The sequence below is a fragment of the Notechis scutatus genome, chromosome 1, assembly GCF_049901735.1.
Source record: "Notechis scutatus isolate UNSWTSFEM ecotype Mainland chromosome 1, rNotScu1.2, whole genome shotgun sequence".
In the NCBI taxonomy this organism is placed as follows: Eukaryota; Metazoa; Chordata; class Lepidosauria; order Squamata; family Elapidae; genus Notechis; species Notechis scutatus.
Genome location: NC_142009.1, coordinates 213,043,066 through 213,056,218, shown reverse-complemented (window position 1 = coordinate 213,056,218; position 13,153 = coordinate 213,043,066). Strand labels below are relative to the sequence as shown.

General features: G+C 37.6%; 1 long non-coding RNA gene across 1 annotated transcript in view; it reads left to right on the top strand.

The window, feature by feature from the left end:
• Positions 1–11,687, top strand: part of LOC148133180 (uncharacterized) — a 60,047-nt gene extending 48,360 nt beyond the window's left edge. The window contains exons 2-3 of the long non-coding RNA XR_015747180.1: positions 2,634–2,796; positions 11,292–11,687. This is a non-coding gene — a long non-coding RNA (uncharacterized LOC148133180). The remainder of the gene's footprint in view (positions 1–2,633; positions 2,797–11,291) is intronic.
• Positions 11,688–13,153: the final 1,466 nt, after the last annotated feature.

Below are 13,153 nucleotides of genomic sequence, written 5' to 3'. Positions count from 1 at the left end.
AATTAATAATGCACCTTGAAAACCAGACATACAGATTTTTTTGTAATGTATATTAATACATTAATTTTAGCATTACATTATTTAATTTAGCATTGTACCCAAGGTTTCTGCCAACTTAACAGTGAGATATGTTCTATGTTGCCAATGTAGTCTTGATGGGTATATTTCTCACTTCTTCTTTGATACAATTAATAAATGAATAGTAAATCAGGTTAATGTGCATCATACACACCATTTTACATATGACTCCTAGAGGGTGGATACATATTAGTCTCCAGACAATACAGTCTGGAACTGCAGGTCCCTTCATTCCTCATCATGCTGATTATAACTGATGGCTTTCATCAGCATCTTGTACTTTGTCATGTTGTGCAGAAAAATAGTATTCTTTGGAAATTTTGAGGAATGGGCTATGAGCCATTTGAACTGAGTGGTTCTTAATTATAAGACTGGGGTCAAATTGGCTGCAAAATGTTCACTATATCGGCAGCCTGTCTGATCAGATTACTTGAAACCCTGATTTGGGGTGATGTGACGAAGGAAAAAAAAGTACTGGTGCTCCTCCATCGGTAAGGGATGAGGCGTAATAGTTAAAAGTTATAAAGTTAAATCTAACTTGGTTATATTTTACCAAGAGGCAGCAATAATGTATAAATCTGCAAAGATGTATAATTAGAGGCTGCTAAGAAACTGCTATTTGGAGGTTTGTTGCAAGAAGGCAGAATTAACAAAGGATGAAACCAATGGGGCTCAATCAGGAAATTAGTGATAGAGATTTTCAAGCACGGTGGGACAAGAGTGGTGGGTTAAAGGGGTAAAGAGTAAGTAGAAAAATAAAAAAAACTCAAAAGAATTTTTAGGATGTAAAATCTAGTGAGCTGTAAGAGAGACAGTGGAGGAGGAGAAAGAAAGAAAGAAAGAAAGAAAGAAAGAAAGAAAGAAAGAAAGAAAGAAAGAAAGAAAGAAAGAAAGAAAGAAAGAAAGAAAGAAAGAAAGAAAGAAAGAAAGAAAGAGAGGGAGGGAGAGAGGGAGGATGAATAATATTAATAACAGGGTGAAAAGAAAGAAGAGAGGCTGAAAAGAGGCTGCATAAATAGATAAAAAAGCAACATCAGAAATATATTCTGCCTCTGAAAAAGACACCAAGTAAAAACAACCAAACCAGGGAAAGGAAGAAAGGAGAAAGCATGGGTGTTATGTATTGAATGTATTTAGTTGTGTGAGCCTCCTAAAGTGAAACTAACCTTTAGATGACTCTCACTGTTAGCTCCAACTGTTTTGGAGGGAAACTTTGAACATTTATAATTTTTAAGCATTATGATTGGTTAAGGCCCTATGGAGTATAATTCCAGAGTATAAATTACAGGAATTTGCCTGCAGTTCCTCAGTTCCAGTTTTGAGTCAATAAATGGATTCAAATAATTTAACAACTGGTTCTCTGCCCTAATGATTTCTTCCAACAACCAGTTCACCAAACTGCTCAGAAAGTTAACAACCGGTTCTCCCGAATTGGTGCGAATTGGCTGAATCCCTCACTGTTAGCTCCAACTGTTTTGGAGGGAAACTTTGAACATTTATAATTTTCAAGCATTATGATTGGGTAAGACCCTGTGGGCCCAGAGTATAAATTACAGGAATTTGCCTGCAAGGTTGCCATCTGGCCGTTTTTCCGGCCAAATTCGAGAAATCTGGCTGTATAGAAATCTGTTTGGCCGTGAAAAAAAATCATGTCTCCGCCCAAATATATTTGGCTGGAAATTTGGCCATATGAAAGTTGCTTGGCCGTGAAATCGAAATTTTGGCCGAATACCGGTTTTCAATACAATATATTCGCATGAAAATGACTGTCAGATTGTCCTTGGCCCCCCCGGAGGAAAAAGTTTATAAACAAGGGCCTCTGCCAGGCGTCGGGCACATGACTTGGAAAGAAGGGGCGGGCAAGGGCGGAGGGAGCGAGAAGCGGCTGTGACAGCGCCGGCCCCTGGACTCCGCCCCCCTCAGCTCAAAAGGGGACCAATCAGCGCCGTGAGGCTCCTCCGCCCGTGGCATGTGACGTCCTCTCAACAGTCCTCCTCCTCCCCCCTCCCCCTCTGAGGGAGCGCGCGCGAGCTCGGTGCGCTTCCTTGCTTGTGGGGCGGGGTCTTTTTCTCGCCCCGCCCACTCCTTGAACGCTGAATGCGGAAGTTCTGGTTTGCTGCGGTGGGAGCCTAACAGCTGCTTTGCAGCAATGGACCGATGGGGGGGGGCTGCTCCTCTCTTTTTTTTCTTCCTCTGGGGTGCTTCTTCCCCCCTCAAGCCTTATTTCTAAATATGTAACAACAATTTAAAAACAGTTAAAACAGTTAAAAAAACAAAAAACAAAATATCCTCATGTTATATTGCATAAAAAAATCTGGCCAGAAAATTTGGCCGTGAGAGAAAATAATTTGGCCGAATTTGGCCGTATTTTGACTTGAGTTTTGGCCGCAGAGCCAAGCTGCGATCTGGCAACCCTGCTTGCCTGCAGTTCCTCAGTTCCAGTCTTGAGTCAATAAATGCTGTTGCAGCTATGCTGGTCTATGCTGGTCTGGTGCTTGCCTACTGAAGCCCATTACACAATAATAGGATTGTCTCTTGTTGTGTTTTTTCTGCAGCAAAAGCAGAAGAGAAGAGAGGCTGAGGAGGTCACCAATGGAGGAAGCACCGGCAGATTGTCTGGAGGAAGATCGAGGCTTGAAGAAAAGCAGATGGTAACATCCTTGAAGGAGAGATGTAGCAAGGGGAATGGAATCAGAGTGAGTAATTTCCCTCTTAAATGTAAGATTGGCTTATAATAAAAAATAACAATAATCTGCACACAAAAGAAGGAAGCAAAAACAATTCCATCAAGTGGACTAGGAGAGGAAATATATTTAAAAAATTGATCAGAACCTCAGCTTCTATATTGTTTGGGGTAATGACTTAATGCACGGAACTTGGAATCATGGTTTCTACATTTCTGAATATTATCTTTCACAAGAGAAAAAAAGTAAAATTAAATAAAAGGGAACTGTAGCTCACTAAATAGACTTTATGCTGTCAAAGATATTCTTTAAATTATGAAAATTTGTCTGCCTTATTATATCCAGAGTCTAGATAACATATACTTGAACATGCTACATTCCAGAAAATGTCATTTTTTAAAATAAGCTTCTGATTTAGTACTGGACTGAAGCACCACTTGGTATTTCAGCCGCTGGAGATAAACAGGAGAGTCCATGTTGGGAGATTATAACCATTATAATATTTCTAACCTAAGTGAGAATCAGTTGGAAATCCAGTAACTAGAAGCAAATCTATAGTCATACAGCTATTTGGCAGCATTAAACTCAGAAAACCCGCTGATCTTTTTATTTTCTCCAACATAGTGATTAATGATTAAGAGCAAAAGCACTTCAGGACTTCTATTTAATGAGTAATTTACAGGTCAGTATTCTTCAAATGTTACAAAAATCAGAAGAGAGGAAACTTGGGGAGGGTGTGACAAAAGAGAAGATTTGTCTGGGTTATATTTAGGGCAGACATTAGATAATTCTGGATCTAAAGGAAGATCTGATTGATTGTCAGCGATTTTGTAAGAATTTCTATGTTCTAATATTATTTAACAATATCAGCTATATAATAACTGTCCACAACCTAAATTGTACTCTTAAAATGATCAAAGTTGGACTTTTAGGTTTTTAAAAAATTCATGTTTATCCTCTTATGGAACTGACATCTTCCACATAATAGAATTCTAAGAACAATTCAGAAAATATACAGGAAGGATTGCAAGAAGAGGAAAAGCAAGAAGAAATTATGTTGCATCTATAGAGACATCTATTTGAATGATATCAGATGTAGCTGTCGAGTGAAGGGACTGAGGTTTTTCATTTCCACTACTCAGGAAAAAAATATACCTTGGGATCAGAATGTTTTAATTGTACATGTCTTTTATACAAGGCTCCATGATCAGTGGATCAGAGGTGGTATTCAGTAGGTTCTGACCAGTTCTGGAGAACCGGTAGAGGAAATTTTGAGTTGTTTGGAAAACCGGCGAATACCACCTCTGACTGGCCCCGCCCCCATCTATTCTCTGCCTCCCGAGTCCCAGGTGATCTGCTGGGTCTTCTTTTGTTGCCCTGCACAGGAGAACAGAGCTGGAAAACAGGTTAATGGGATGGGGTGGGAATGGGATTTTTCAGTAACTTTTCCCCAGGAGTGGGGAGGGAATGAAGATTTTACAATATCCTTCCCTGCCACGCCCATCAAACCACGCTACGCCAACCAAGCCATACCCACAGAACTGGTACTAAAAAAAATTGAATCCCACCAGTGCAATGGATCCAAAATGAAGCAGATCTCATAAACCTGGGATTTGCTTAATATTAAAGCATAGTCTGTAAACATGGATGACATTTTTTAAAAATCATATTTTGGAAGCCAAAGATCTCCAGTGCTTAATTTTTCTATTAAACTTCTAGGTCATTGAGTTTAGCTTACCATCATGGTTAATGACATATGAGTGATGTTACTTGGGATTTTATTGCTATCAGTTACTTGGGATTTTATTGCTATCAGTTATATATCAGTTATTGCCTATTTAGGATTTGACATGAATATTCCTTCTGTTCCAGTTTTCAGTTCAAATTCTTTATGACAAATAAAGACAATGAAATCTACAAGGCAACAAAAGCTTATCTAAATCTTAGGGGCTTTCATATCAATGAAATTAGATTTATAATCCACGTACTACAGTTTGATCTCTTTTTGGATGCAAAAGTTCTTGATTTCTTGGTTTCACTTTTCTTGATCCAACTAGCCATGATCTTGGCTCAGCGTTTTTTCCACATATTTTGCAGATCAAAGGAAGAAATAAAGTTTTAAATGCAGATTTTCCCATTTTTATTGTTTATCTCACTTTTTCTTTTGCGTGTAACTATTGCCACTAGGAAAGGCACAGATTGAATTTTGTATTGTCCATAATTTCTCTTGTGGTATTACGAGATTTCCCTTCAGAGCCACCTGAAAAATGACCTAAGCCCCACGGAACAGTTGAAGGCATCTCTGGTGCTTTCCATTATGATGTCCCAATGTCCTCTTTATTTAGCATTGAGTTTCAAGTCTTAAGACTAGCCAATATCTGGGACACTGGAAAGTGCCCAGAGCAATTAAATTCTTCACATGGATCAGTGGGAGTCTCAATTCATATCACCTAGGGACCTGAAGGAATTGCAAATAATAGCTTTACACAAAATATGGGGATATAGTCTATTTCCCTTGACATGCTGCTGCTTTCATTGATTTATTGTCAAGACAATGTTTATAAAGTGAAATGGGTTAACACATTCTGCCATTTTTGCAGTCCTTACGTTAGACCTGTAAGGTCTAAATTTGATTGATCCAACAAGCACTGCTATTTATTGAGATTCAATTTCTTTTAGTGTATTTTTCTGCAATACTGATTAGGTAGTACAAGGCAGGTGGTGTGTGTGTGTGTGTGTGTGTGTGTGTGTGTGTGTGTATACACGTATGCAAACAGACACAAGCACATAAATGTGTGTGTGTGTGCATGTGTATGTAGATTTAGATGTATATATTCAATTTTATCTCTCTTGCAATTTGTTTATTGTTTCCTAATTTTTATCATGATTATGCTACAAATTTTCTTAATTTAATTCTGATTAATATCTATGGTTTGTGGAGAAGACATTAGCCTGGCAGGGTATGTATTATATTTTGGGTCCCAAAATCTGTTGTTTTTGTCCAAGCACACCTTTTTTAAAAAATCCATAGTTTGGCTTGAGGTGATCTATGATTTAGTCCCTGTTAACTCAATTAGAACTTGAAAAGCATTTGTATCCTACATCTCAGGTGACTTATGATATTGGGAAAAAAAATCAGCAATGCCTTAGTTGGCCAATGGATTAATTTAGAGTCTGATACTGCTGGAATGCTGCTCTGTCCCCATCCCTCCCCTTAAATTCTTCCAGGATGAGATCAGCTGGAGATTCTCAAGTCCATATAAGCATAATTGGACAATCAGTTTTTATTCATCTGGTCTTCATCTAATTCTTGATTTGATGTGACAATGGTTTCTTAGGAAACAAACTCAATGTGGGTTAGGATGGAATTAAGAGATAGTTAATTACTCAAAGGAAATGCATTCTAAGACATCCCAAGCCTAGTTTTGCTTGTGTTATTGAAACTTATCAGTTCTAGCTATATCCAGTTGCTATTAACACAGTGAATACAACCAAGTATGTTACAATGTGTTCAAGTGATGAGAAGCAGCATTACTTAATCCATGTACCACGTCAATCCAGATCATAACAGCTATCAGCATGGCTTGATGTGGAACACTAAATTGCTCCAGTCAACATCCTGAATCAAAACATTGGAGGACACAAGAGTCACTTTGGATAGTGAGATGAGTGGCATATAAATTTAATAATAAGAAAATGAGCCACCACAGCAATCCCTTTATATATCTGTCTTGAAGCAGTGCAGACACTCTGCTCCAATGCTTTGAAGACAAGTACTGGTTTTAGAGGAGTGCACTGAGTACAATTTTGTTAAATGAATATGTCACATGAAGCTTGATTTACATACAATATAGACCAGTACAGTGTATACCCAGTGTAGTTAAGAGGTCAGATTAGAATTAGGGAGAGCCGGATTTTAGTCCACTCCACCCAATGTACTTCACTGAATTGTTTTTATGGGGAAAAATAGTGATGCATACATCACTATGAAGTGTGTATGAAAGATGGCATAAAAATCTAACAAATAAATTCACACTGGTTTACAGATCCATCCTGTGCACCAATTCCATCTTTTTTGGACTAAGAAGGCCTTGCTCATAATCACTCATAAGTTGGTTCTTTTCCATTTAGATTTCTACAGGACCATATATATGGGGCTGTCCTTAAAGATCATCCAGAAGTTACAATTGATCCAGAATGCTGTGTTGGTTACCCCTAGATTCATTTTGTTCTGGGTGTAATTCAAAATGCTGGTTACCATCTTTAAAGCCATGCACAGCACGAAACCAGGTTGTCTATAGGACTACCTCTTCCTCAAGCCCATCCCACCAGAGCAGAGAGGGTATATACAGGCCAGGTCTCTTCCCTTAAATATTCACTTTGTGGGTCCTCAGAAGCAGAGGTGGTATTCAGCAGGTTCTGATCAGTTCTGGAGAACAGGTAGCGGAAATTTTGAGTAGTTAGAAGAACTGGCAAATACCACCTCTGACCATAGATTTTACAGTATCTTTCCCCTGCCATGCCCACCAAGCCACGTCCACAGTAAAAAATAATAATAATCCCACCACTGTTCAGAAGTATGTCTTCTCTGCTGCCGCCCCTGGCCTGTAGAATATCCCATCACACTGAGCTCCAACATACATGTACCCTTTTATCCTTCTGGAAAGCATTTAAGGCCTAGTTCTTGTCCTAGGTGCTGGGATAGAGTAAGTTCCAAATGACATGAGAATGAGGAGTAAATAAGAAAATACAATCAAAGCACCGGGATTTTCTGATTTTCTTAATGTTTTTGTTTCTTTTTATTTGTTTTATGATTACATATATAGTTTTATTGATTGTAGGCAATCCAAAGTTGATTTAAGATGGCTATACTCCCAGAATACAAAATCAAGACATACATCATTAATTAAATAAAAAAGTATCTGATAAAATGAGCTAAAGTAGCTATTGCAAAGTGTTTTGACACATTTGGGTATAATCAGAACTGAAGAGATGCCTACGGTGAAGTAGCAAAGTGTGTATTATAGATTCCTTGATGATAATTAAATGGTTGACAGTAGATCAGCTACCAACTTGTGAAAAGAGCAGAGTTTAGGAAGTATTGGAAAATTATTGTGGGCAATTATCGTAGGCAGTTTTCAGTTCAATTTCTGCTCAGCCTGTTCTCAGTCAATGTCTATATTCAGACTGGAACAAGCACACACGTCTATAGCCCAGCCAGTGAAAATATAGCTTGATGTTTGTTTATTAAATATGAGCAAGCATGAAAAGCAGTCAAGTGTCAAAACAGGGTAAAAGGCAGGCAAAAGTAGAATACACAAGAAGAGTTCTCCACTCCTCTACTCGTTGTAGAATACCTTATGCCACCAGACTTGAAATTCTAGACCTAGAAAACCTTGAATTACGCCGTCTTCGGTCTGATCTAAGTATGGCATATAAAATCATACATTGCAATGTCCAACCTGTCAATGAATACTTCAGCTTCAACCATAACAACACAAGAGCACACAATAGATACAAACTCAAGGTTAACCGCACCAAACTTGATTGCAGAAAATACGACTTCAGCAACAGAGTGGTCAATGTTTGGAATACTCTACCTGACTCTGTGGTTTCTTCCCCAAACCCCCAAAACTTTAACCTTAGACTGTCTACTATTGACCTCACCCCTTTCCTAAGAGGTCTGTAGGGGGCGTGCATAAGCGCACCAACGTGCCTATCGTCCCTGTCCTATTGTTTCTTTTATTTTTCTTATATGTACCCATTTCATGTATTCATAACTATGTTTATATTTATACCTATTATCTTGTAAGTGATTGACAAATCAAAATAAATACAAATAAAAAATAAAATTTGAGCAACAGGAAATAATTTACCTTATATGTATATCTCTGTCTTTTAAAGCCACTGAAAACAACACTATACGTCTTCACTTGTATAGCCCCAAAGAGAATTGCTTTCAGTTATTTTAGCACTATTCTTTTTATCCACATAACACTAGGAAAATAGAGATGGAAAGTAGGATATCAGGTAATTCTTTCTCAATTCTGCACTATTAAAGAAACAATTTCTTGGATGAGAATGATGTTCTCCAAAGAAACTTCCTCCAATAAGAACTTGCTTATTGGACTGAAATGAGTATGAGACAAGATCAGAGACCACTGCTGGTGCCTGAGGAGCAAGTAGCATAACTTCAAACAGTACTTTGAAGTCTTCTGTAGCCCTTGAAAAAAAGAGAGCTGTATTTGAAGCAGGAAGAGGAACTTTAAGGTGGGGAAGTTTGCTGTGCAGTATCTGTTCCTGGTGGGAAGTAAGTTTTAGGGGGACTATTAATAGAATGTGATTTAGGGGAATAACAGATAAGATCTGACTGTGCTAAGAGTGGTTGCTTTAAGAGTGAAAAACTGCAAGAGAGTTCTTGTAATCTAAGAACATTGGATTTAAATAATCTCACTTGACAATTTCAAACGCTACATTTTGTACTGGATGTACAATGCAGAGTTTATTAAAAATAAATTATTTTTTCTCATCTATGACCATGCTATTGATTGGTCATAACAATTCTATGTCTATGCAACAAGAATCATAGTAATAAATGTACATGAACATGCTGCTGAACAGATGGGATGCAGACCAGATGTTTGCTTTTGTTCCCTGAGAATTATATTAAACTGACAATGAAAATTAATTAGACAATTGTTGATCTAAAAAGGGGTATAACAAAGTGAATAGGATTGAATTGTGGGATGTTTTGCATAAAGTATGGAGTTGAAAATTTATTATTAAATGAAATAAGAATACTATAGGACGGAAGTAAAGCATTTGTAAGAATCAATCGTATGCTTGAATCAGGGGTGTGATTCTACTGGTTCTGTCTACCTCTGTAGAACCGGTAGTTCTGAAGAGCAGCAGACAGAGAGCATATATAGAACCAGTTCTATGTCTGCTGTTGTTTTGGCCCACCCACCCGCCTGGGCTCTTAACTGACCTTTATTTCCTGCTTTTTCAACTGCAGCTGCTTTGCGCAACACAGCTGCAGTTGAAAAAGTAGGAAAAAAAGGCTTTTCTAACCACTGCGCACTTGCACGCAGCGCTGCTCAGCTGTCTGGGCAGCTCAGCAGGTTGTAAATTGCACTCATGCGACTCACGCGACGCAGAGCGACAGAACTGGTAGTTATACGGTCGGATCCCATTCCTGGCTTGAATAGTTTAATATTGTTCTAGAACTAAGGCAAGGGTGTGTGATATGTGCTTGTTTTTTAATGTATTTATAGAGTTTATAATTATAAAGGAATGCTTCTGATATTAACTATGTTGGTTACAAATGTGAATATATGTCACTTTTGTTTGCAAACGAAGCTGTGCTATTGGATATACTATATTTTAAATAAATTAATGTCTCAGAGTCCAAGGTGGTTGCATTTGAAATAAATACATTACTTGAAAAATAACTTCAGCAAACAGCTGAATGTATTATCTTTATAGAAAGCTTGTTAGAGTGGGGAAAATGTATGAGAAAATTTTAAATTAGACAAAGGCTAGCAGAAACATTGAATGTAACATGCATATTGTTGTGAGGGATGAATGTTTTTGTAAGAAGTAAATTGGCTGAGTCTCCTTTTGAAAATGAAATATACACTGTGAAGGAAAAGTGAATGGGATGATAGTAAAAAGAAATTGGATGGCTAGAAGTTATGACATATTAAAAATATAATGATTATTATTGGTGTAAACTTGATTTAGTTATATTACCTCATCTTAATTTTTTTGTTTTATTATGTGTTACTGCTTTTCTAGAGGTTAAGTACTACTGTTTACCTGGAAGTGAATAGTCTGATGGAGAAGACCATATCTAACTGCGATTATTGCTAGTGCAGTATTATTTCTAGAGAGATCTCTATGCAGAATTACAGGTATTGTCAGGTAGTGATTTGCCTATTATTATAACATAAGAAGTTGCACAGGCCTAAACTGCAATCTTTCAAAAAGGGAACCTAAAATCCCCTGCTTGTTCATCAAAGGCAAATATAGATTAGTTAGTTGTTTTCAAACTTTAACAAAATCTCTGTAGGATTAAAATAAAAATAACTACTGGCATGAAGCCTAACTGTATATGCTTTCTTGATAACAGCTTTGGAAAATGTTCCATAATTCATGTTGGCTTTTTCATTCTGTTCAGTGATATGGAATAATTATATCTTAGAACTGGTCCAGATTTCAGTGGCCTCCTCAAACAGTTTTTGACTGGTAATAACATATCCTCAATTATTCATTATGAGTTTCTGGTCATCCACTTCTGCAAAAGGATAGAAGTTTGTACAAGTTGGCTCACTGTCCTGACACAGGCATAAAACACAGGCATAAAACCCTTGGGGGATTGAGGACTTTGGCATTGCACAAGAAATACTGAAATAAATGTCAACCAATTGTTTATGCAGACAATAGGGAAGAAGTAGGAATTGTAGTATTTTATGCTTCAGGAAAGAAAAATGTTCTGGTCCTGCATTTATTTATTTATTTGATTTGCAGACACTCAACTCACTCGTAGAGCGACTCTTTTCTTATAGATCTTGAAAAAACCACAAACCCCCAAAAAACTTTTCTAGATTTAAAATTGGCATCTCTTATGGTATGTTAGGCTGCAGGTAGAACCAACCAGTCAGTCCTAAAGGAAATCAACCCTGGTTGCTGTTTGGAAGGACAGAAACTGAAGCTGAAGCTCAATTACTTTGGCCACCAAATGAGAAGAGAGGACTTTTTGGAAAAGACCCTGATGTTGGGAAAGACTGAAGGCAAAAGGAGGAAGAGATAGAAGAGGATGAGATGGTTTGACAGAGTGATTGACACAATGAAGATGAATGTAAGCAAACTTTGGCAGACAGTAGACCTTGGAATGCTGTGGTCCATGTGGTCACACGGGGTTGGTCACAAGGTTGCCAGAATTTTGCAAGTCTGAAACTACATTTCATCTTTACTGGTTTTACAGCCCAAGAAACTAAGGAGAGATCCTTTTGAGACATATGGCACATCAACATTTCTGCTGTTGGCTAGCTGCCTCTTATATGACCATTCATCTGGCTTTTGCTCTTACCTGTCTCAAGAGTAATCTCGCATGTCATTATAGCATCATCCTTCTTTGGTCACTTCCAGTGAATAGGTTTAATTGATGAGTATTAAATTTGTATGCATCATCAGGTTAATCTGATTTAAGCCTGAGTCAAGCTCCATAAAAGGAATGAAACATGTCAAAGGGGGTCCTAGCTTTTACTTGCATTACAACCAATGTCTTCTCAATTGGCCAGGAACCAATTTGGCCTAGTGGTTAAGGCACCATGCTAGAAAGTAGGAGACCATGAGTTTACCATGACCACTTTAGCCATGAAAGCCAGCTGGGTGACTTTGGGCCAGTCAACCTGTCATCCCAACTCACCTTACAGGATGGTTGTTGTGGGGAAAATAGTAGGAGGAAGGTGTGTTAGATATGTTTGCTGCCTTGAGTTATTTGTAAAAATAATAAAGAGACACAAATAAATAAAATTGAAGTTGAATATTCAACAAGAAGATGGATATTCTAAATTTCAAATAATTTTGTTTGACATCCTATTTCTCAGAACGTTGACCCAGTTTATGAATTTACTAGCTTAACCTAAGCCTATGTTGCTTAGTTCAGTGGGTCACAATGACATTCATATTTGCATTTAAGAGCTGCTAAGATCCTACTGGTATGGTTTTTAATTATTAGCTCTTTAATAAAGACCTAACAGACAATTTGAATTCCAATTTTGTTCTCACGATCAACCACTTCCTATAAATCTGGCAACTAAACTCTTCCCTGATCACACATCTAGTTAATAGGGTGCAGTTTTTCTCCTCTTTTGGACCCATGATATCTTGCTGGTCTTTTCATATTGGTTTGGTTTCAGTAGGTCTGAATCTTGCCTGAAGCTCCTAATGAAAATGGACCTGTAACATGTATGATGTTAAATGAATTTATTGGCCAGCTGCAGGGGATGTAGCTCTGCAATCACTTCCTAGTGATTTCTATAGCTTTCTAGCAAGACTATAGTTTATCTGAAATAAATTCCTTGCTAATCAGCAAGTAGCCTTCCCCTCAACTTTTCTTCCTTCAAACTGCCATTTGATCTGAGGTTCCCCCATGTGGTCTTTGACAGATTAAGAGGAGAAAAATCAGATATAAATCTCATTGCATATTGTATTCTAATATCTTTTGATTACTAATAAGTTTGGCTCCTGACTTATGTGAGCTGCAGATGAATCCTGAAAAAGTCCTGAGTTTTCAAGAAGTGTCCTGTCAATTGCTTCCTTTTAATCTAATCTCAATTAGGCTGTAAGCGAAGGCTAAAATTGCTATGTATTTAAATAAGCCATAA